At 43.3% G+C, this 25,215-nt stretch overlaps 1 protein-coding gene across 5 annotated transcripts in view; it reads right to left on the bottom strand.

Moving 5' to 3' along the window:
* TIMM50 (translocase of inner mitochondrial membrane 50) overlaps positions 1-25,215 on the bottom strand; it is a 173,510-nt gene that overhangs the window by 52,043 nt on the left and 96,252 nt on the right. The gene's annotated exons all lie outside the window — the stretch shown is intronic.

The raw sequence follows: 25,215 nt of genomic DNA, 5'->3' as shown, positions 1-25,215 counted from the left end.
ACTTTTATATTGCACCCTCAAGTGGCCTTAAGCACTGCAACCATTACAATTACAATTACAATTAACTTGACCACAAGTTGACATGTACGAGTATCTTTCATGTGGATAATGTCAAAATTATTCCCACCTCTTCCCGAGTGTGTCTTACCCCCATTACCCATGTTTTAACAAGGTTGTCTAATTTGACCACGAGGTGATTTTGTACCTTGAATGTGCATTATATGCCCAGGTAAGAGACCAAGAGACCGATGTATTATAATCTATGTGGTCTATCAATTGTGTGTATGTCTGTGCATCTGCATGCTGTTGTCAAGGGCCATACTTTTCTTCTCGCCACTCCTAAAGGAGATTTTTCTGTGTGTGACAGGAATCCTGCGAGTTTACATAAATAATAAATAACTATGAATAGATACATAAGTTTTACTAAATATGCAAAGCATTACCGATGTATTTTTCACAACATATATGAGTATGGGGAATTTATCAAGTGACTTATTAGCCTCGCACATTTCCAAAGGAACATGAAAACCTCTTGCACCTGCGAGTCAGTGAGTGAGAATTCACACTGGTTCTCAGATCTACTGTAATCTATATACCCCACCAAGGTTCTGCATTTTAAAATGCTCTGTCTTGTTTTACTCTTGGCGTTCAGAAAGTTAAACAAATAGCTGCTGCCTCCAGATTTAACGTTGTAGCTACAAGGAGAGCATTGTTTTCATTGCAAGCTCATGATGCCAAGTGAATTAAGGGCCAGGTTTCCAAAAAACATCTTCTGCAATGTGGAGGTGGGAAAATAGAAATGTTATCCATCCAGCACATGAGCCATCAGAATTCACAGCGTGAAGTTGTCCGCACAAAGGTGCTGGGTTGTGACAAGGTTTCACTTGGGAATGAAGGCTGGGAATTGAAGCAGGGTGTGAATAGCTGGAGGTGGCACTGTGAGAGGCCAAAATCCATGTAGTTTGTGTTTAGAGGTTCCAGGTTTATCAAAAAACACGTGATTATGAGAACCGCTTGGTGTGGGAAAGGTTACCAGTGTGGTCTTAGGAGTGAAATAAGAATTCCCTGTGCATTTATATTACCTGTTGCACCAACCGAATGACAAAAAAAAACAAATATATCAGCAAGCAGTAAATGTAGAAAAGATGTTTAACACACAATTGAACTGGAGAGTTCAGAGAACGCGATACCCCCATGCAGTCAGTGTACCTTCAATGTTAATAAAATGATGATTTTAACGATCGATAAAAAATGCGAAAGTTTAGTGCTATTGAAGTAGTGCAGAAGCAGTCCTGAATACAACGCTTATACACCACCCCATTGAATCTTTATTTAAATTGAAAGTATGGACTTTACTTCAAAACCAGAGGTTTTTGGAAGTATTATGACACATGATTTGTGTACTACAGTCTTCAAGTATATAATTAAATTTAAATAAAATAAAGATTATAAAAGTCAAAGAAATAAATTAATTCCAGTTTTACTGCCATTTTCAGTGTCTATTGCACCACCCTATCTAACACGTGACCATGAGTTATTCGTGCCTTTCCTATGTGTCCTTTATGACGTCCTTAAAAACCACGTTTCCTGTTTGGAATTATTTTCAATTTTGTTTGACTGCCAGAGACAGAGTAAAAATCATCATCTCACTCCTCTCTGCACATGTGAAATCGGGTCAAATTCTGAGCCACGGTATGGTAAAACGAAAGACTCGTCTCTTTATCCATGTTCCGATTCGTGTTCAAAATATAACATTCAATTTCAACAAGTTGTTCCTCGATCATAAGCCGACGATCATTGTCGTGGACATCAATCAGGTCCACAACTTTGTCCCATAGGTTGGTTTAATCACAATTAGATCTCTGGCATCATCCTGTAAAAATACAATCATGCAATAGATATCAGGATCTTGGTATCATACAGAAAGGACCGATAATAATAGTCAAAGCAAGCGAGTCTAGCATATAGGTGCGGGTACGTACCATTCAAGACTACAGGACTAAATGTCATAGTAAATGTCACAGGAGTGGCTCAGCGTCGCGGATGTCCCAGGTCTTATAGACGCCCCTCAGTGGTTTAAGCGAGTATCACTCCTGGGTTCAACTTTGGTATAATTTCACTACAATCATAAACTGATAAAACGGATGGGTGGACATGAACCAATTGCTTAACCCCACTTTTCGCTTCCACGGGATAAAACTCCTTTTCCGCATATTGAACACGACAGTCTGCTTTCTTTCCTTTCTCCTTCGTCACTCACCATGAGCTTTATTATATTAACGTTGATGCATACAGGATTCCTCTATATTGCACTTTTCCAATTTTAAAAATAACTCTTGCTTATTTTTCACTTTCAGCATTCACTACTAACTCACCAGCACAATAACTTGCATGGGAATCACAACCTTTCATTATTCATCAATTTTCGTATCACTATTAAAAACAGAAGTAGACTTTAAACAGATCCCTGGAGTAAATCCTAACATGACCTCAAACATTTTAATGCATCCCAAGTTGGTCTACAGTCTACACCATAGTGCTTAATTATTATTTTAATATACATTTCCATGACTACTTTTACCATTTCTTCCAGCAGAAGTTGCCTTCTGAGAGCCCATTCAATTGCTTTTGGTACTCAACGAGAGCTTTTTCTCAGTCCATGAAAACATGATAGTTTCCTTTTCTTTGCCAAATACTTCTCTCAGCTTTGCCTCAAAATAAAAATGACCTTCCTGGTATAAAGCCAAATTAGTTGTCTGTATTTTCCATTTTCTTCGTCCTTTTTCAACTGCCTTTTTCAAAAACTTTCAATGCCTGCTCAATTAGTTTAACTCCTCTAAGATGAAAGTAATAAAGGATGTCCTTTCATCTTGAACATTGGAAAAATAATGCTATTTGCCCAATCTTCAGGGATGCTCCTCCTTCCCAGATCTTTCCGGCACAACTTTGTCATCAATTTGATTCCTACATCTGTCCCACCTCTATCATTTCGACTAAGAATCCAGATGGACTCACTGTGTGTTTTTGTGTTTCCATGATCTGAGGCTCGTAGTGGAGCTGCCACACAAAAAACCACCTTTAGAGGCCTTTTTTTTTTTTTTTTCCCCGCAAGCGGGTGTCGGCCTTTTTCGGGGACCGTGGTTGTTGTTGTTTTTCGGTCCCCTTTTTGAAGCAATGTTTTACGGCCGGATGCCCTTCCTGCCGCCAACCATTTTTGTCGCCTTTTACGACAAGCAGGGAATTACCAGTGAACTGGTACTCAATTAGCCGACCTCGGAAGGATGACAGGCTGAGTCAACCCCCCTGGCGTTAATTCAGCGATCGACCGGGATTCGAACCCAGGATCCTAGGATCCTAAGCTGGCACCCTAGCCGCTAGCCCAACACCAACACCAGGGAGCTGCCACACACAGAAGAAATAAAATCACAAATAATTCATTTTCTCTTGTTTTTGCACCTCAGCTTCCAAACGTTTAGGCGCAGACTTCACTTGAGGCCGTACGTAGCTGTTATTTTTATTTGCGATGTAAAAATCTCCAACTAGCAATCGATGCAGAGTCAAACAATCTTCACCGGATATTACTCGTACTTTCACATTACTTACCATCCTTTTAAAACTCCTTCGCACAAATAGATAATCAATCTGTCTCTTTACATTTCTGCATGTAAAAGTTAAAAGTTCTTCTTCTATTTTCTTGAAGTAAGTATTGAGGACATATCCGTCGCTTCTGCCCTTTCTCATGTCGCTTCTCTGGCCTCATTCCTTTCACCATATCCAAATCCACCAAAGACATCATTATCACCCTTGCCAAAGGAGAGAGTATCGCATTTGAGTCCGTTTGTCTATCTGTCGGTTTGTTTGTCTGTCTTTGTCCGCACAGACTAAATATGATTTTCTCTGCAACCGTTGGTCCGATTGACAAGAAATTTTCAATATAGGTGCACCTCCTCATGTATAATTTTTTAAAATATAATTATGACGTCATAGGTCACGTGGTATCGGCACCATCTTGGAAAAACCGAAAAACTTTGCACCTCTATATCTCTGAAAGCGCTGCGTAGAAAAAAATTGAGACATTGCTCATTGGAAAGAACTCTCCATGGGGAATAACATGTTAATGATGTCATAGGTTCCTCTATTATGACGTCATATTTCGACAAGTACAAAACCTCATCCGATCAAGATTAAATTTGTTGAGCGACATCCAGGGATAAATAGGTGTCGAAAAAAAACAATGGTGACGTCATCGGTCACGTGGTTCAGCTACCATATTTGTTTTAACACGAAAGCCTTAAAAACTACTAAAAACACGTCCTGGCGAGGGTCTGCCATCTCCGATTGCTCTTTCTTTTTATCCATTTTGTTTCTCGCTGTGTCCACTGAAATCTCCACCTATAATCACTTTTTCTTTGCAGCTCATTGAACCAAATCTTCTACTTAATCCTATAATGGTCTTCATTGTTATTCACCTAGACTTGCTTGGGGTGCATACATGCTTACAATATTCAAAATTTCTCCTCCTATAATAATTTTTAGTGTCATATTCTACAACCGAATTACTTTACTTTATTATCAATTTTTGGGTAAATACTTTTGCGATGGGAACAGCAGTCACTAATGTCCCTTTGATGTGCACACCAGGAAAAAAAAATTGTTGCAGCCAATAAGCCTTGCACTTTCCACCTCCTTTTTTGAAGACAACAAATATCAGCTCTTCTGTTCAGCATTTCAAAGACTTTTCTACTCCCCTTCCTGTCATTGTACCAACATTGATAGTTCCTATCCATAACCGTTCTTTGTTCCCTTTTAAAACTCCAACTAACCAGGATCCCTGAGCAATTTTGGGCTGTTCGCCGTCACGAATACAGTCACTTTGCCTGTACAGCTCATTTCCTCACAGTTGTCCACCATTCTTTTTGTCATATGCAGATGGACTTGTCCACGTGGTACTTCGGGATGTACCACACCCATGCATTAGAACTGCCATCATGAGTTGTGGAGCCGGTGTTTCTACGGCCGGATGCCCTTCCTGACGCCAACCAGTTCTCTTTCAGGGATTGTAACCTTGGCTTTTAGTTAAAAAAAATAAAATAAATAACATGTGCATTGAATGTCTTAATCTAATTTGAACTCGTCTTATGAAGACCCAACAAATGGAACTTGTGGGATAACGAGAGGTTAAAGATCAGAAAAGAACCATAAGGTGAGGTTAATATCATATTATTTAAGAGCCCATACATAAAATTGCAATTTGCCTGCAGTACTGACATAGAAGATCCGCTTTGACAAAGTACAAGAGATCTTCATCAGTCAAACGAAATCGGATGATCCATTTTATCAACCAGGAGATTACTAGAGTACATATACCAAAGTGGGGAAGGAGATGTAGCTGATGTCTTGAGCTTTAGCCGTTTGTCAGCGAAAAAAAAAAGAAGTCAACTCATTTCCCATTGCAGTCAAATATACCCTTATCAACCTGTAGTTTGTTAAACAAAACATCCATTTATTTTGATTCAGATGACACGAGTCTTCAGAGACTAGTATTCCATGGCATTAAATATAAAAACAGGGTGATGTCCCCATTGAAGGATATTGCACTATGCAATACAGTATCTTCTGCTTGCAATATTCAAATAATTTAAAATCATCCGATTACACCAGGAAAACAAGCGTTACGCCTAGGTCCCCCGTCGGTGAAGTGATGTGAGTTGACAAAGTTGAAGATGCAAGGTGGCCATCTTGGATTTTGACGTGGCGACCCAATTTTCAATAGCGTTCTCCCTTATGCGTAGATACACCCACAGACCAGATTAGAAGTTAGTAGTTCGTTTAGTTTTCAAGATATTCTGCTCACAAGGTTCAGACATATATATGGTGGCGGCCATCTTGGATTTTGACGTGGCGACCCAATTTTGAATAGCCTTCTTCCTTATGCCTAGATACACCCCCACACCAGATTAGAAGTTAGTAGTTCGCTTATTTTTCAAGATATTCTGCTCACAAGGTTCAGACATATATATGGTGGCGGCCATCTTGGATTTTGACGTGGCGACCCAATTTTGAATAGCGTTCTTCCTTGTGCCTAGATACACCCACACCAGATTAGAAGTTAGTAGTTCGCTTATTTTTCAAGATATTCCGCTCAAGGTTCAGACGTACATGGCGGCGGCCATCTTGGATTTTGACGTGGGTTGCAACCACACACCAAATTATAATTCGGTCCTTCGCTTATGCATGCACGCACGGACGGACGCACGCACGGATGGACGGACGCACGCACGCACGGACGGATGCACACGGACGGAGGGGAAAACCATAGTCCCCCTTTCGCTCAGCGGTGCGACGGGGGACAACAATCTAAGAGCGAGCTGACAGCTCAGAAATAAACGTGTTACCAGAGAGATATCTTTGCCAGTTTTTAGACATTAATATACTTTAAAACAACACAAACAGTACGAGATCAGTGCAGTTATCAAAAAACGAAGGAAAAACAAAATAAAAAACAGTATTACAAGTCAAGCGAAAGTGAAAATTAATTTGACAGCAAACTTTGGTATAGACTGGTGGAAAAATGTTCAAATTCCACTTCAGGGGGTACGGAATGTTAGGAGCAGGCATCCATGTCAGCTAGTTAATATGACCCATACTGAACATATTTCAGGTGGATGCCCATTGATTTGGGCCTTTTTAATTTTTTTATACCAAAAACAAAATGGCCGGACAAATAGAAAATGTATAACTTAGAAAATGTCTGATAACTTCAGTTGTACTGAAGCTGTGGTTCTGAAATTTGACATATATCATCGCAGCAATACCAGTAAAGTGTCCAAGAAGTATTAGGCCATTCCATAACGAATTGATAAAGTTATATACAGATCAGTCACAAAAATGTACAAAAAATCTCAAAGCTGAACTCTGTTAATTTTCAAATCACGCGACTTATCTTGACTTTTACTGTGGGTATGTTTGTGTAGTTTGGTATATTTTACTCCAGTGATACCAGTAAGATGTCCTGCAAATATCATGCCAAACTATACATATTTGATAAAGTTATGTGCATATTTATATACAATAGTCAGATTTGACTATTAAGAAAAATATGTTAACCTTTACCAAAAATATGGTTCTGAAATGTTGCATTTGTATCTCATTGATACCTATGAATTGTTCTAAATATATGAATTGTCCTAAATATATTGATGCAAAGATATTATGTTTTAATCACATGTTAAAATCATTTATTATATAATAAATTATTTTAGCATAATGTGATTTTAGCATATGTGTTTAAAACATAATTTCACCAAATCATTAGGCGTTAAACCTCTCACAAACTTGAAACTCATTATGGAAAGATTCACGTATTTTCTGTTCGTATCCACCATGTTGGGCGCGGCCGGAAGTGCCTCGTTATCAGGTCAGCTTCACTTCCGGTGTTTCCGCTTCCGTTCAGCGTCAGTGTTGCCTGATGTTCAGACCGATGACCGATGTTTGAGATGAACTTCAGCTTTTCACCAGCTATACAGGTGCAGCATTGATCTTTTTTGGCTTGAACACGGACATCTTTGCGACGGGAAAACGCTGATTGAAAAGTTTGATACCTACAGCCCGCAGTCCGGCTATCGTGAAGTCGGGCTGCACAAATTTCAATTTTTTATAGGATTCGACATTACGGCAGTAATGGGACGGCACGGTCGGGACGCCACGTAAAAATGCCGGCAGAAACTGGCTATCATATTATGCAATTTATGATGTTTGCAGGATGTGGTGAACTGAGTTGAGCTTCAACATGGAATCCAAGGTAAAATGCCAGAGCCAAAAGCGGAGTTCTGACACAAGTACTGACTGGACCCTCTGCATCTTCTGTCAAAACAGAGACCCAAAGAAACCAACGAGAAACCTCGGAGACGCCGGAATTCAAAGAGTCCGTGAAGCCGCTGCAGAGCGCAAGAAGTACAATGACTCTGAGAACTGGCACACTGTTGAAAGAATTCAAAACATTGACTTTAAGGAAATCACAAAACAGACTGAAGTCCTGAATCACAAAGACTGCTATTCGACGTTTACAAGTTCGTTCAAAATAACTCGACTCAGGAAAAAATATGAAAGCACTCTTGCCACCTCAAGCAGTGCACCTGAGACAAGTTCACCACCGAGACCATCTCTACGCAGTAAACTGTCCATTATGGACACTGATTTGTGCTTTTTCTGCCAAGAGAAAAGTTGCAAACAAACGTATTTGGTCGCTACCTTTGATGTTTCTGACAAAATTCTCCAAGGAGCTCAAACAGACCCTGTGTTGCGGTGTCGCCTGGCAGGAGTAAGTGATCTCGTGGCTGTTGATGCCAGGTATCATCTTAAGTGTTATGTACAGTTCAATAGAAAAGCATCGAAATCTAGTACAAGCACAACTCAAACGTCCAGAGATATCTGCTTTGAGAAAGTCGCATCTGAAGTATCGACTGGACTGGCCCAAGGTGAAATCTATACGCTTCTAGACGTTTGGGAAAGGTACAGGTCTTTGCTCAGCGAATTCGGCATTGACGCTGGACCATACCGGGACAATAAATCCCGCCTCAAAGAGAAACTACACCGACTTCTTCCAGGACAGATCAACTTTGTACCTCAACTCGATCCACATCAACCACAATTGTTGTTTTCCACACTGTCATCTAAGATCGCTGTTCAGACACAGAAAAGGCGTTCGGATGAAATGGAGACAAAGAGAAATATGGATGATCTTAGGCCAACCCAGTTCTCGCGCTCAGAGACAGAAGAGTTGTTGACCTTGCATCACTGCGCGTTACGCATTAGAGGTGACATCAGTTCTCGTCCAGGCCTAAATAATTGCACGTCAGTTAGTAAGGAGAGTGCCGAAAAGATTGTACCGGAGAGCTTGTTTCTATTCCTCAGTATTTTGCTGTCTGGGGAAGTGGACGGACAGGCTGACGATAAATTTGTGAAGCGAACTGCTTTGAGCATAAGTCAAGACCTAGTCTACGCAGTGTCGAAGCACAAAACGCTCACACCAAAACACGTTGGACTTGGCCTAGCAATTCATCAGGCAACACGTTCAAAATCGTTGATTGAACTCATCCATCATGCAGGACACTGTCCCAGCTATGACCAGATACGTAGACTGGACACAACTCTTGGAGTTCAAAATCTGCAACACTTCGCAGATTGCAACAATACTCCTGTCCCTTCAAATATATCATCCAACAAGTTTTGCCAATACGCTGCTGATAACATCGACATTATCGAAGAAACGTTAGATGGTATGGGGACGTTTCATGCGACGCAGATGGTAGTTTACCAGAGAGGGACCCCTCAACATCAGCAACAGGAAGTACTTCCTCTTGGAAAGTCAAGGTCCTTGAAGGTCCCTCCCGAACTTCATCGTTTGGAGAAAGTCACTCGCCAATCTTCTCGAGAAGATCCTAAATTCACAGCCACCTTGAATGAGACGATGTTTACCCCAGATGATCAGGTGTCTGACGAAGCTTCTGCCCGAGATATGGCCTGGATTCTCTCTCGCATCTATGGCTCTAACAGTGACGATGTGCCAGCGTGGACCGGGTTCAACCAAGTTACAACACAAGACAAACACGAGCTCTGCACAATCGGGTATTTGCCGCTCCTCAACGCCCCGGCCCACGAGAACGACACGCTGTGGACAGTTATGATGCGATGCCTGAGGATTTCCAACATTATAAATCCTGGCCAGTCCACAGTCATTACTCTGGACCAGCAGCTGTACTGCAAGGCCAAGGAAATACAGTGGGCAAACAGTAATGAATGCAAAACGATATTCTTGCGACTTGGGGGGTTCCACATTGTCAAGAATTTCATGTGTGTGATTGGAAATCATTTTGCAGACTCTGGTCTTACGGAGGTGTGGGCGGAGAGTTCCGTTTTTGGAGAGAATACAGCTCAAAATAACATGCAGGCCAAATCGTACAACCGGGCTATTCGTGCACACAAGCTAACATTTGAAGCTGTTTGGAAAACACTCTGGCCGACATTCATCGTATGGGCTAAAGATCACCAAGTAGAAGAAGTTGAGCTCCAAACATTATCAGTCCACGTCGTAGAAGCTTTGGAAGCACACAATGAGCGAGATGTGACCAGCAACAAAGTCAAAGCACTGAAAGACGCAGTTCAGCACTCCAGAATAACAAGACTGTTGGACGACTTCCAAGAGACACAACCACCCACTACCAGATTTTGGGTGACGTACATCAAAATGATCTCCATCTTGTTGCTGTTCCTGCGTGCAGAGAGAACTGGAAATTGGAACCTACATAAATCGTCCTTTGCTGCAATGTTACCCTGGTTTGCTCAGTATGACCACGCAAACTACACTCGCTGGGGGGCAGTTTATCTTGCTGACATTATGATCCTTGAAACAAGCCACCCCGATGTTCACCAGGAGTTCATGAATGGAAATTTTGTGGTCAAGACAACCAATAACACATTCAATCAGCTATCGACGGATCAAGCCTTAGAGCACGTCAACAAAGTCGGCAAAGTTGCCGGTGGTCTTGTAGGAATAACGAGATCAGAAGGAGCAAGAGATCAATGGTGCCTCACATTCAACGAACGGAGCAGAATAGTAGACGACAAAAGCGCCATGTTGGACATGCATGCTACAGATGAAGACTACAACCCTTCTTATGTAAAAGAAGCCGGACCCTCAAGACTAAAGCGGGACAAGGAAGATGTTCAGAAGATTGTCGACCAACTGAAGAAATTCGGCATTTTTCAACACCAAAATCTAGCTGTCGTTAGCCTGGCCACTCGAGATGTAGCTTCTCCTCAAATAACGGAATGTCTTCTGACAGCACATGCACAAGGGCAAGACAAATTGAAAGAATTTGTGGGCTTACGTCTCATCACGAAAAAAGTGGGATTCCATGACAAGCTCAGACAGTCGAAAAGCCTGACGCTGAAAAGCATGTATCAGGTCCAGAACAAAAATTCGACTCTGAAACAAAAACTCGTCAAAGCAGACCGTAACCTCTTTCAACGCTTGCTTGTTTCAAAAGAAGCTGGACGCGAGGTGGACCTGAAGGAAATCCTCAGCCATGAACTTTCGCCGGTTCCTCTATCACTTGCAGACACATCCGGAGCAATGCGATCCACAAACAAAGCAGCTCTCGGAAATATCCTTCAGACAAGAACAACTGTAGAGAAAGAGCCGCCGACAGCAAATCTGAAAACGTGTGTAATCATCGATGGCCAGGCACTTGTTCAAGCAATCGGCAAACCTGCAAATGCCCACAATTTTGGACAACTCGCAGACCGGTTCGTAGCCTCTGTCTTCGGTCACTTCAGTGACACTTGCTCCAGAGTTGACGTTGTGTTTGATAGGTATGAAGCACATACCATCAAGGACACCACTCGGATTTTACGGACCGGGAAAACCCGGCCAATACGTCGCAAAGTGGACAACAGGGATGTGCCATTACCCGTCAACTGGAGGCAATTTATTGACCTCTCAGAAAACAAGCAAGACCTGGAACACTTTTTGAGCATGGAGCTCATTCGTCAAGCAAGGTCGACTCAACCGAATCGTGAAGTCGTGACATCTGGCGGATTCCATGACCGAACGGCGGTTGAGTCATCCCGTGGAACGGACGTCAACTCCCTCAAATCAAACCACGATGAAGCTGATACCAGAATATTGTTACACGCCAAGTCTGTGACAGATCTTGGGTTTGAGCGTCTGATCATTTGTTCCAGGGACACAGACGTCCTTGTTCTCCTCGTTCACTTTGCCAGTGACTTATCTGGAGAGCTTTGGCTGCAAACGGGAACAGCGAAGCAACGGAGCTTTGTTGCTGTGCACGCTGTAGACCTTGATCCAGCTCCCCGCCACAATCTTCCAGCATTCCATGCCCTCTCGGGCTGCGACACAGTCAGTCAATTTTGTGGCATTGGCAAAACAATAGCATGGAAAACGTTCATCAAGAACTGTCCCTTATTGGACGGGCTCGGACGCGGCACACTTACTGAAAGAACACTGACAGATGTAGAGAGCTTCATCTGCAGACTGTATTCAAACAATGATAACAACACAAACATCAATGACGTGCGTTTCAAAATGTTCCTCAAAGGTCACAAAGAACCAGAGAAGTTGCCACCAACCCGATCTTCTCTGAAGCTGCATATCAAGCGAGCACACCATCAGTGTACAATTTGGCTCTCTTCACTGATCGCACAACCAGATATATCTTCCCCGGTGGGAAATGGATGGAACAAGGACGGTACAACTGGAAATATACTTCCTCATTTGATGAGTGATAAACCATTTCCAGAGGTTTACCTCAAGCTTACACAATGCCAGTGTAAGAATTGCGAATCTCACAGATGCAGTTGTCGTCTTAAGGAGCTAAGATGTACCGCTGGTTGTGGTTGCGCTGACGGAACGTGTCGGAATCCTTTGAACAGTGCCCAAGATGACTCGGACTACACCACCGAAGACTGATGTTAATATTATCCCAACACAGTTTTTTTTTGAAATCAAACGAACTTCATCAAAGTATGTCCGTACATTTGTACAAGCTCAATATAATGCATCAAGATGTAATTTTCTTAGATTTTCAGAGCATTTTTTCATGTTTGTCTCTCCATAGGGAAAGAAATAGATAAAATATCACTTAGATCGTTTGAGGAAGATGTGTGTATTATTATAATATGTCCAAATACAGCAAATTTCATTGTTATCCTGTATAAATACAAAGTTGTGTAATTTTATTACAATCCGGAGTTTTCGGAGTTTTCGATAATGGCGGCCACTTTGTTTTGGCTGTATAATATTTTAAAAGGCCAAATTTGATGGGCATCCACTTGAAATATGTTCACTATGAACCACTTTAACAGTCTGACATGGATGCCAGCTCCTAACATTCCGTACTCCCTAAAGTGATTTCTAGGCCCCTTTTCAGATTTTGCCTCTAGTCTAGTAGTCCCAGAATAAAAAATATTTTACTTCATTTCACTTATTTAAAGACTTCCATAATTGGTAGGCCGTAACAAATGTGGCTCCATGGAAGTTTTCTTGACAGATGTGGAAGTGAAACGAAGGTAAGTAGGATGTGGTGTGATGGTGGGAAGGAGGGAGGTAACAACATGGGAGTGAGACGAGGTGGGGAGTGGGGGGGGGGGGGGGGGTAGAATGGTTTGGTTACCAAAAGCAACAGCTCTGGAGGTGAGAATATGGGACTCTGTCCATCCCAGGAGTCATGGGATCCAGAACAGCAGGAAGGTGCAGAGCCGTGAAAAAGCTTTGCTTGAGATTAAAGGTTAGTGATTGCGGCCGGCTGTGAAGAGCTCGAGGTGACACGATGAGAGGCCTAACAGCGCAGAGTTTGTGTTAAGGTTCTGTGGGAGACCGAGACACCTGAAGTTTATCCTAAACGTGTGATTATGAGAACATCGTCTGCTGGCGTGAATGGGCACGTGGGAATTCTGCTCACTGCGTGGCCTGGGAAGTTCATTTAGTTTGTGCAACTTACAGATGCCACATTGAACCCACTGCTCACCTCTGATCCTTGGATAAGGCATGCATCAATACCAGCAAATGCAGTGATCTCTTTTTAGCACAACTATCAAAGGCAATCTCGTGGTTCTCCAGCAATCCTGTAACGGACTGAAGAAAAGCTGCAATGTAAAAGAGAGGCTGAACCAAAACTGCTAGATTCATCTCGTTCCAAATTCTGCCCCCTGTATAATCAAAAGGATTAGATAGAGCAAACAGATACTCCCTCCCTTTCACCTCCCCCATCCCTATTCCAACCCCACTCCCTGCCATCCCTCACTCCCTGCCCTCCTCCATCCCCCCAACAACACCACAAAACAATTGCAGTTTTGTTGCAAATAACTAGACTCCATTATAATTAAACTGCATACTTATTAAAATGACAAAACGTCATCAAAAAGTACTACGGAAGTGTCTTCCCAAGGCTTGGTGCCAGCCAGGGTGGGACATGAGGAGGGAGGCTGGGCAATGGCAGGAGTCTGCTAAGTTGAAGGTGTCAATATGGGAGGTAGTGTCGTGAGAGAAAGGCAGAGAGGTTACGGGCAGCCTGCAGGCCTCGTTTTAGGTGGGAACGTGGGAGACAGCACAGTCCCGTGGCCACCCAGGCTTGTGGTGGCGGAGTTTACAGCACAGAGGTGCGAAGTCGTGACACGGCTGCATGAGGGATGAAAGACCGGTGCCTCTCGAGTGTACACTAACGGCTGCTCATCGACCTCCTAGTATACACTGAGTGTTTCGAGTGTGAATGAGCGCACACTACAAGGCTCGCTTGGAAAAGAAACAACTTCATGCGAGCTCGGACTTCATCAAATCTTTGCACTTCCCATCAAATGAACTTCCTGTTCCTGAATAAAGTAGTTCTAGCAACAGACGATTGAGCGGAACTTATCCTTGTGGAACAACTAGCTATATTTATTTTATTACAAAGAAAAGACACTTAAATAAATGATTTTGCAGTCAAAGTATTTCTTATCAAAGTATTGCAACTTCGTTTGAAATGGCAGGAACAATAAATCACAAAAAGCTCGTCCATGAAGGTAAAAAGGCTAAACAAACGGGAAATTAGTTGCCAAGCTATCTCGCCAAATACGGTTCTCATGGCTCAAAAGCTGGAGTGTTCGACCACACTGGCCCGGCCACAAATAATCAACTCCGTGTCTGGCACGCCAAGCGACTCTTTTCACTGTGCTTGTGCTGTTACATCTGTATCAACTGCTATCACAAGTCACTGCCTGGAGCTGAACACTGAAAGCTGGGCATTCCGATTTGCCTTTATGCTCGAGTCGTCCATCTACAGAAAAAACAACAACAAAACAATGGAAAAATGAAGATGTGACTGACCAGGAACCACTGGCGTTTTAACCTGTTCAATTAGAAAGTTGAAAACATTGCTATCCATATTCATTTTCACAAATATCAGCTATCAAGACGAGCACATTATGTATTGCTTGTTAGCAAAAGTGGGGGAAATATGATGGCTCATTTCCACCCAATCACTTCTCACACTTGCTCATTACGAAGTTCTCTTTGCTCACAATATTTCTTAATCCGGTAAAGAAAACAAAAGCATCGAGGCAACCAACGCGGAAAACTGCTCCATAGGATCCCCTGTTCTAAGTTCCAGGAATGTTTTGAGGCACGCTGTTCACCACCATCTCTTATCTTCCCCCATCCAAAACCTTCATCTTTTTTTACCCCCGCTAATTCACCCCAGATCCACTTTGTTTGAAATTCCAACTTCTTTCCTGGAAGTCCTGGCAGTTTCCATATGTTTTATACCTCTCCCGCCCCCCCCCCCCTTCCCATTCCTACCCCTGCCCCCAAGCCCTCTCCCTCCCACAGATCTCTCGGTCCCTGCTCTCAAATGTTGTGTTTGTTTGTGTCCTTTCCCCTCTCTCCGCATCTTGTCTACCGCTCCCGATGTTATATGTTTTATGTGTTGGTTTGTCTTTCTGTGTGATTAATGTTAGCTCTTTCACGATCCTCGATCTTGTATACAACAAAAAAAAAAAAAACGCTACTGGGCAGTGCCATGCTGCATTTGATGGATGTCGTACAATTCCAGCACAACGCAGTCGTGTGTGGCAAAATCACAACCAACGAGCGATTATCGCCTGCCAATCGACTTAACCTTAGTCGCCTGTTTAGTCTGAAACACAACATGACTAAAAAAATATAATAACCACCTTTAGAGGCCATTTTTCCCCGCAAAGCGGGGGTTGGCCTTTTTCGGGAACCGTGGTTGTTGTTGTTTTTCGGTCCCCTATTTGAAGCAATGTTTTACGGCCGGATGCCCTTCCTGACGCCAACCCTTTTTGCCGCCTTTTACGACAAACAGGGAATTACCAGTGAGCTGGTACTCAAATTAGCCGACCTCGGAAGGATGACAGGCTGAGTCAACCCCCCTGGCGTTAATTCAGCGATCGACCGGGATTCGAACCCAGGATCCTTGGATCCTAAACCGGCACCCTAGCCGCTAGCCCAACACCAGGGCTGAAACACAACATGACTGCATTAGATAAAACATCTGTGATGGAGGATGAAACCAAAATCATTGCAAGAGGAGCAAACAGACGACTCTGCTGCTGACAAGTAAAAATGGAGCACGACAGAATTTGCTGAGAAGCCGTCTACATATAACGTACGCCATAATAGTGACATTTTGGCTTATTAACCCCATGTAGGTTGGATGTTATGCAAGTTGGTGCTGGCAATGTCATAAAGGAAATGGTGCTCTGTTGACTTAAAAGTTCACTTTTCAATTTGCTGGTCCAATGCTGCAGATCCATGAAAATGAAAAGAAAATGAAAAGACGATTGTCCAACCTTATTGCTATACTCTACGAACAGTTACGACACAATGAAAGGGTTAAAATACATTATACCTTAAGAAATTCACCAGGAGACTATTGAAGTGAAAAATTTACTTGTGATTTGTGCATATTATATCGACCTTTTCTCCCTGTGTGTACATAATATGTAGATGGCCTAAAGTCACATCAATACCATTAATTATCATCATCATCATCATCATCATGTACCATGCACGATGCAGAACATTGGTCCTGCCGAAGCAGTTACTACTCCAATCCTGGATGGGTTGCCACCGACTCAGGAAGTCAGGGATGAAATTTGTAATTTGTTCACAGTGCCTACTCCTTGCGGAGGACACCGTGGGGTCTTTAACGTCCACAAACTATTGCCGGAAGATGAGACGCCCAGGTTAGCGTCCATTCAAGGGTCGGCACGCACACACATTGATAAATCATCCTGTCTGAAACACCGGGATGACAGTTTATAGCTGGGTTGGGATTAAAACCCAGGCGAGTCAGTCAGCTTAAATATGAGCGTGCATACCACTACGTGCATACCACATGCGTGCCGTGCATACTACGCGTCTACCATACTACATGCGTGTCTACCATGTCCGTGTCTGCATGTCCATGTCCGTATCTACCATGTCTACCATAGTACATACCATACTACATGTCTACCATACTACCATACTACCATACTACATGTCTACCATACTAACCATACTACATGCTTGAGGGCATACTATGTGCATACCACACTACGTGCATACCGCATACGTGCCGTGTATACTACGTGTCTACCATGTCCATGTCTACATGTCCATGTCCGTGTTTACCATGTCTACCGTGTCCGTGTCTGCATGTCCATGTCCGTGTCTACCGTGTCTACCATATCTACCATACTACATGTCTACCATACAAACCATACTACATGCGTGTCGTGCATACTACGTGCATACCACACTACGTGCATACCGCACACCGTGCATACTACATGCATACCACACTACGTGCATACCGCATACGTGCATACTACATGCATACCACACTACGTGCATACCGCATACGTGCATACCGTGCATACTACGTGCATACCGCATACGTGCATACCACACTACGTGCATACCGCATACGTGCATACTACATGCATACCACACTACGTGCATACCGCATACGTGCATACCGTGCATACTACATGCATACCACACTACGTGCATACGTGCATACCGTGCATACTACATGCGTACCACACTACGTGCATACCGCATACCGTGCATACTACGTGCATACCACACTACATGCATACGTGCATACCACAGCTTAAATATGAGCGTGCATACCACTACGCATCAATACCACTAAATTTTCCAATGTACATAAAAACAGAAAGGAATAAATAATAATCCAATGTACATAAAACAGAACGGAACTAGTACATCACTCGGTAGAGAGCATACCTCGACCAGGCTGAAGAGTTTACGTTTTGTATCCCACCGATAGGTCATATCTGGATCCGGACCTGAACCAAAATCGAATCGGCTTGTTCTTGTCAATTACCCAACTCATCCACAACATTTTGAAATATACTACGTATCGTTTTTGGCCCCATCACTAAATGGTGAAGAATCACTCTAGATTTTTAAATAATTGTCGTATCGGATCTGTATTAAAACCTTCACCAAAATCGAATCGATTTGTCGCTTTCACAAAACGATTTGAAAAATAAAATAAAATAAAATAAAATAAACTTTGGCTGCACTCAAATGCACTCATTCACTCACAATGACGGGAGGCTTAGTATCACTCAAGGCTTCTATTGCTTAAAAGGTTTCCCTCCGTTTTCTGTAATGTATTGACGAGTTCCTTCTTCCAAATCTGCAATGTTCTTGTTGCTTTCACTATTAATGAGAAAACCCAAATAAAGAGCTCAATTCCCACACTTTCCCATTCCCTTCCCCTTTCACCCAACTCCCAACGAAACACCAATCCAGAACATATCTGGGTGTGCGAATCTGTCAATCATGTAGGAGCTGCGATCAACACTGTGGGGCTTGCGGAGTGGCTGCTTGGGTAATGAACCTGATCGGAAACTGGCTTATGATAGGAAGCAAAGAGTGGCTGTGAGTGCGAGGATGTCTGAATGAGAGGCTGCAAGTACTGGGGTACCTCAGGGATCAGGACGAGGACCATTATATTTATAATTTACCTCAATGATTTGGATAGTGGGGTTAAGTGTCAGCTTTCTAAATTTGTAGATGGCACAAAGCTCGGAGGTAATGTACATTTACAGATGGGTGGTGATCAGATTCAGGAAAATCCAGATACTTTCATAGATTGGGCAAAATATTAGCAGATGCAGTTTAAGATAAAGAAATGTAAGGTGCCGGAAATGGTTAAGAACAATTAAAATAGGGATTAGATAATGTGAGGGGCCGTCTTGGAGCTTCTCACACAGAGGAAGGATAATGGGTGGTAATATACACAAGTGGGGATGGGGCAGGTGGAGAAGTGGGGGAGTTAAGCACACAGTACAGTGCCAAGCAGCTGCAGGTAAAGCTAACGGGGTTTGGCTGCATTCGTAGGGGGGGGTTAATTATAAATCAAAAGAGGTCGTTTTAACACAACAGGAATTTCGTGAGGCCTCCTCTCATATCTTGTATATAGTTTTAGTCACGGTATCTGAGGAAAAGCAAGCCTGGTGTTGGCTTAGCGTTTAGGGTGCCGGCTTGGGATCCTAGGATCCTGGGTTCGAATCCCGGTCGATCGCTGAATTAACGCCAGGAGGGTTGACTCAGCAAATTGAGTACCAGCTTGCTGGGATGAATGATCACGGTGTGTACCCAGATTCAGAATAGGTACACCGTATCCCTGCGCATCATAAGAGCGTGACCAAGGGTTGGCGTCAGGAAGGGCATCCGGCCATAAAAATATTGCCTCAAACAGGGAACCATGATTGTCATGGGGCCCGCAAGGCTAACCCCCGCTCTAGCAGGGAAAAATGGCCTAAAAACGATCATTCATTCATTCATTCATCTGAGGAAAAGCATAACTGCCATAGAGAGGGTTCAGCGCAGGATTACGAGATTGACTCCGGCCGAGCTAGACTCGGCTATGAGGAACGGGTGAATAGAGATAGGAATTTTTACATTAGAAAGGAGACTATTGTGAGGGGATCTGATAGAGATGTTCAAGATAATGAAGGGTTTCGACAAAATAATTGTTGTAGAGTTTTTCAGCAGAACCAGAGACTATAGGACCAGAGGCTACATACAGTTTAAGGAGTGAAGAAGAGGATAGTTAGGATGGTCGTAGGCAGGGGTCTCCCTGTAAAGGTAACAACAGCAGAATTGAGTTTTAAAATGGAGTTAGATATGTACTAGAAGTCGTGGGGATAGTGGTGAGGGAGGAGGGGTACTCAGATATTGGCATGATTGCAAGGGCTTTTGATGGGTCGAATGGCCTACTGCTGTGTCAAATTTCCTTTTGTATCCTTGTACGATATTATCCTACTTATCCAATAAAGACCTACTCAGAAATTTTCGTTAATCTTAAAGAAAATGGTGCATGAGGTTGGATTGACAATCAAAATTGAGGAGGAGAAACTGATATCGTCATGGAACAGTATGGTTTCGACTGTGGTGACGGACCAAAGGAAAGCGAAAATGTACGTGGGGGAAAAGTGTGATGTGAAATTTTGTATCGATATATATTCATGGAATGAGCATTGTGAAGTTTATGGTGCAGTGCAGCTGTTTGAACAGGCCAAAAAATGCCCATATTTGCTCGATCCACATGGCAGACTCCGCATAATTAATCTGCTATGTACGGAATCGGCAAATACCAGCATTTCCCAGTCGGCTGAGTCACTCTCAGACACCCAACCCCTCGTATCCGAGGACCAAGTCTATTCCACAACACTTGCACAGATAGCTTGAAATTATATTACAAGCAGACCACACAGGTAGATGGCCATGGGCCAGGGTGGTTCGCACGCCATATATGGTTTGTAAATGGGCAGCCGCAACACTCCAAGCTCACAGACAAATCATGCCAGATTACCACTGGCTTCTATGTATTTTTGCCTGCACTCTGCTTTTGCTATTGAGGCATCAAAAGTCAAGTAACTGCCACTTCCTGTTAAATTTATGTCAAATCGATGACAAACTTTGTTCGCATCCCGTTTTCAAGCATACCACTCAGATGTGCAAATTGAATAAATTATCCATTCAATTTTTAACGACAATAAAACTTTCTAATTTACTAAAATGGTTGAGTAGAATATATCAAACAAAAAGATTGCAGCAACACCTTGCTACAATGACGTCGACAAACATTTTCATATATCATAGGAAATCGAATACATTTGAAAAAAGAAAATCAAAAGGGGGAACTAGCTTGTCATGCCGTTGCCCAGGCAACACAATTACCAGAACTATGGAGAATTCACACAGCACATACATTCCAACAGGTGAGGTTCTCATAATCGCACCTTTAGGATAAACTTCGGGCATGTCGGTCTCCCACAGAACCTTAACACAAACTCTGCGCTGTTAGGTCTCTCATCGTGTCACCTCGAGCACTTCACACCCGGTCGCAATCACCAGCCTTAAATCCCAAGCGAGGCTTCATCACGACTCTGCACCTTTCTGCTGCTGCTGATCACGTGGCTCCTGGGCTGGACACAGCATCCCACGTTCTCACCTCCAGTTTCATCCCCCTTTGGCAGCCAAACTATTCCTTTCCCAGAGCCTCACTCCCTCAGCATTAAAGACCTCCTCCCCACGCGTGCACCCCAAATTCTCAACATCCATCCCTTCATAAACAGAAAAACTTCACTACGGTACCAATAGGAAAAAAACTGAAGAACCATGCGTGTATTGTTTACAAACAAAAATGCACATTGAAGAAAAGAAAGCTCAAAATGCACATCGGTTGACAATAATAAATAAATAAATGTTAAGGCAGAACATGCAGGGTTATCCCAGGAGCTCATGAGAGTTTTAAAAAATCGTTTCTAAAAGCAATAAAAATCCATGAAGGAGTCATCCAATTGTGCCAATCGGCTTGGTGCCAAATACATAAATAAAATCAAGCACACAGCCATGCAATCTCCATGGACAAACATTGGCAGTAGAATGGGCCGTACTGAAGAGCTCAGTGACTTTCAACGTGGCATCATCATAACTTAGGATGCCACCTTTTCAACAAGTCAGTTCATCAAATTTCTGCACTGCTAGAACTGCCCCGGTCAACTGCAAGTGCTGTTATTGTGAAGTGAAACCATCTAGGAGAAACGACAGCTCAGCCACAAAGTGGTAGGCCACACAAGCTCACAGACCGGGACCGCCGAGTGCTGAAGCAAGTAGCGTGTAAAAATCGTCTGTCCTCGGTTGCAAGTACTCACTACCGAGTTCCAAACTGCCTCTAGAAGCAACGTCAGCAGAACAACTGTTCGTCGGGAGCTCCATGAAATGGGTTTTCATGGCCGAGCAGCCGCACACAAGCCGAAGATCACCGTGTGCAATGCCAAGCATCGGCTGGAGTGGTGTAAAGCTCGCTGCTATTGGACTCTGGAGCAGTGGAAACGCGTTCTTTGGAGTAATGAATCATGCTTCACCAACTGGCAGTCCGACGGATGAATCTGGGTTTGGCGGATGCCAGGAGAACGCTACCTGCCCCAATGCATAGTGCCAACTGTAAAGTTTCCTGGAGGAGAAATAATGGCCTGGGGTTGTTATTCATGGTTCGGGCTAGGCACTTTCGTTCCAGTGAAGGGAAATCTTAACGCCACAGCATACAATTACATTCTAGACGATTGTGTGCTTCTATTTTTGTGGCAACAGTTTGGGGAAGGCTCTTTCCTGTTTCAGCATGACAATGTGAGGTGACGTGACACCCCGTGCACAAAGTGAGGTCTATACAGAAATGGTTTGTCGAGATCGGTGTGGAAGAACCCAACTGGCCTGCACAGAGCCCTGACCTCAACTCCATCAAACACCTTTGGGATAAATTGGAACGCCGACTGCGAGGCAGGCCTAATCACCCAACATCGGTGCTCTTGTGACTGAATGGAAGCAAATCCCTGCAGCAATGTTACAATATCTAGTGGAAAGCGTTACCAGAAGAGTGGAGGCTGTTATAGCAGCAAGGGGGGGGGCAGGGGGTGGGGGGCAGGGGGGGGGGGAGACCAACTCCATATTAATGCCCACAATTATGGAATGATATGTTCGATGTTCAAGTGTCAACATACTTTTGGGCATGTCGTGTATATCTCCATGACCAGGTTGTTTTGGCCACAACTTAGGAAACCCCATTCGGTCTCAGTCTGAATCAATAAGCTTGAAAAACAGGAATTTATGTTTTCAAAATAAGAATTACTTGAAGAAATATTCAAGTCAGCCAAAAGTTACTGACCTTGAAGATTAACAGGACTTCCTCGTCACCCAATAAAAGTTTTAAGCGTTGATATATTCAATAGATTTATAACTGTGGCCATCTGGATTTCTATGTTTCTTTTGGGGGGTTTTTGCTCTATAAAGGATACGTACATTAAACAAACATGGTTGGACAAATAATAAAATGTCATTATAACCAGCTCGGCCAGAATTTATGAAAACCAGACCCAACTATCAAACATAAATAAAAACAACTCAACTCTATCACAATTAAATATCAAGTCATTAGAAAATAAAAATGAATAGACACCAGGTTTTCAAAATAGCCCTTCCAAGGCACTGTTGAAAATTTATTCGAAAGGACAATACGGTACTCAACTTCCGAAAAGGCAAGCAAAATGGATAGTTTTCTCAAAAGTTATTTGGGAAATACTTAGTCATTAGCACCCTAAACACCATTACACTACACATTCATCTTCCCCATCTCAACGTGGTGCTACACACCGATATCAGCTTGCATTACAAAAGACAACAGCAAGTGCAACCTGTGTCACCTCGAGACTGGCCACCAATGTCAACCAGATAGCAATACTGAATAAGGTGGGGGAAAGGAGGAGCGGGGGCAGGGAGGCATCTACTACCACACCTGTTCATACAAGCACTCCATTGGCAAAGAAAAAAGGGAGACGCACAGCCGCGGATCGTGTTTTCTACGCCACACAAGCACCTCCGCTATTATTGCCATATTAACACAAACAGGAAAGGCCAACCCCAGGATCACACCTAAAACCAACATATGTGGGTTGAAATCGATACGTGGAAGGACAAATGGCAAGCTGGGCAATAATCTGTGGGTTAGGGAAAGGTTTGCTTTGTGTCTGAAAATATCTGGGCAGCAAACTTCTCAGGAGTGCCCACACCAACAGATCACACTGCATAATCCAACAAATGATGTGCTGACTTCATAATTTCCATGTATTCGTATTCATTTCTTCTTAGCAATTGAACAAAACCGTGCGATTTACAATCATTTAAGGCAAGGAGAAACAGTACTTCAAATGACACTCAAACCAAAGTGGCAAACTAATAATGGTAATCATGCATGTTAGGTGGGCAACTCTTTGGAAACAACTTTTCTTTTTTTTTCTTCTTTTTTTGTATACTGAATCGAGGCTCGTGAAAGAGCTGACATTTATTTCACAAACAAATCAACCAGACAAACAAAATATATAAAAAGAGGGAGCGGAAGACAAGAGAAGGGGAAGCACACAAACACTTGAGGGCACACAACATTTAAGAGCAGGGAGATGTGTGGGAGAGGGAGGGCTTGGGGGGAGGGAGGTGGCAGAAGTATCAAACACAAGGACACCAAGGACTTCCAGGACAGAAGTTGGTATTTCAAAAAAGTGGAATTGGGGTGAATTGAGGTGGGAGAGGAATAAAACATATGAACACTGCAAGGACTCTGGGGTGAATTACCGGGGATAGAAAAGATCAATGTTTTGGATGGGGGAAGATAAGAGATGGTGGTGAACAGCTGTTTTAAAGACCTGGAGGGTGGAGTGGGATTGAAGAGAGTGAGGGAGTTTGTTCCAGAGGCGGGAGAAAAGAGGAATGAAGGAGTGAAGGTGAGCAGAGTGTCTTGATTTTGGCAGTTTAACCATAAGAGGGTTGCAGGCAGATCTTGTGCGACCTGTAGGAATATTTGCTGGACAGAGCCCAGAGCGAGCTGGGGGGGCAAGGCCAGAGAGGAGTCGGTAGAAGATGGAAAGACCACCAACCTGCCTGCGGTGAGTGAGTGAGAGGCCCTTGGAGTTAGCTTCATCGCAGGAGATTCCAATGATTCTGAATGCTTTGGTTTCAACAGCGTGAAGACGAGCTAGGTGTGAGGCAGGTGCACCAGCCCAGAGGGGAGAACAGTATTCCATTGAGCTGCGGATGAAAGCCTTGTATGTGGTGAGGAGCTCAGGTGTGCCAAGGAAGGACTTCGCACGACGGAGGATGCCCAGTCGGCGACTGGCTTTGGAGGCCAGATTTGAAATGTGGTTTTCCCAGGAAAGATCATGGCAGATAGTGAGACCCAAAAGCTTGAGTGACAGAACTTCTTGGAGAGGATTATTCAGAAAGTGGATGGGAGGGTTGTCCAGTCGGTCTTTTCGGAGAGACATCGTGAGAGTGTGAGATTTGTCAGGATTGAAAGACATGTTCCACTTGTATGCCCAGTCTGTGATTTTGTCCAGGTCTGCAGAGAGTGAGGAGGCTGCAGACTGCCGATCTGAGGGATGAAGAATGGAGCGACAGAGAGTAGAGTCATCAGCAAAGAGATAGAGAGGATTTTCAAGAGAGTCAGAGAGATCATTGATGAAGACCAGAAAAAGCACAGGGCCCACAACACTGCCTTGGGGAACTCCAGCCTGAACAGGAAGAGATGAGAGAAACCCATTCAGGGCCACACGTTGACT

This window comes from Myxine glutinosa, chromosome 9, assembly GCF_964187855.1.
Source record: "Myxine glutinosa chromosome 9, kmMyxGlut1.1, whole genome shotgun sequence".
In the NCBI taxonomy this organism is placed as follows: Eukaryota; Metazoa; Chordata; class Myxini; order Myxiniformes; family Myxinidae; genus Myxine; species Myxine glutinosa.
The sequence above is the reverse complement of the archived record's forward strand: the minus strand, read 5'-3'. Positions and strand labels throughout refer to the sequence as shown.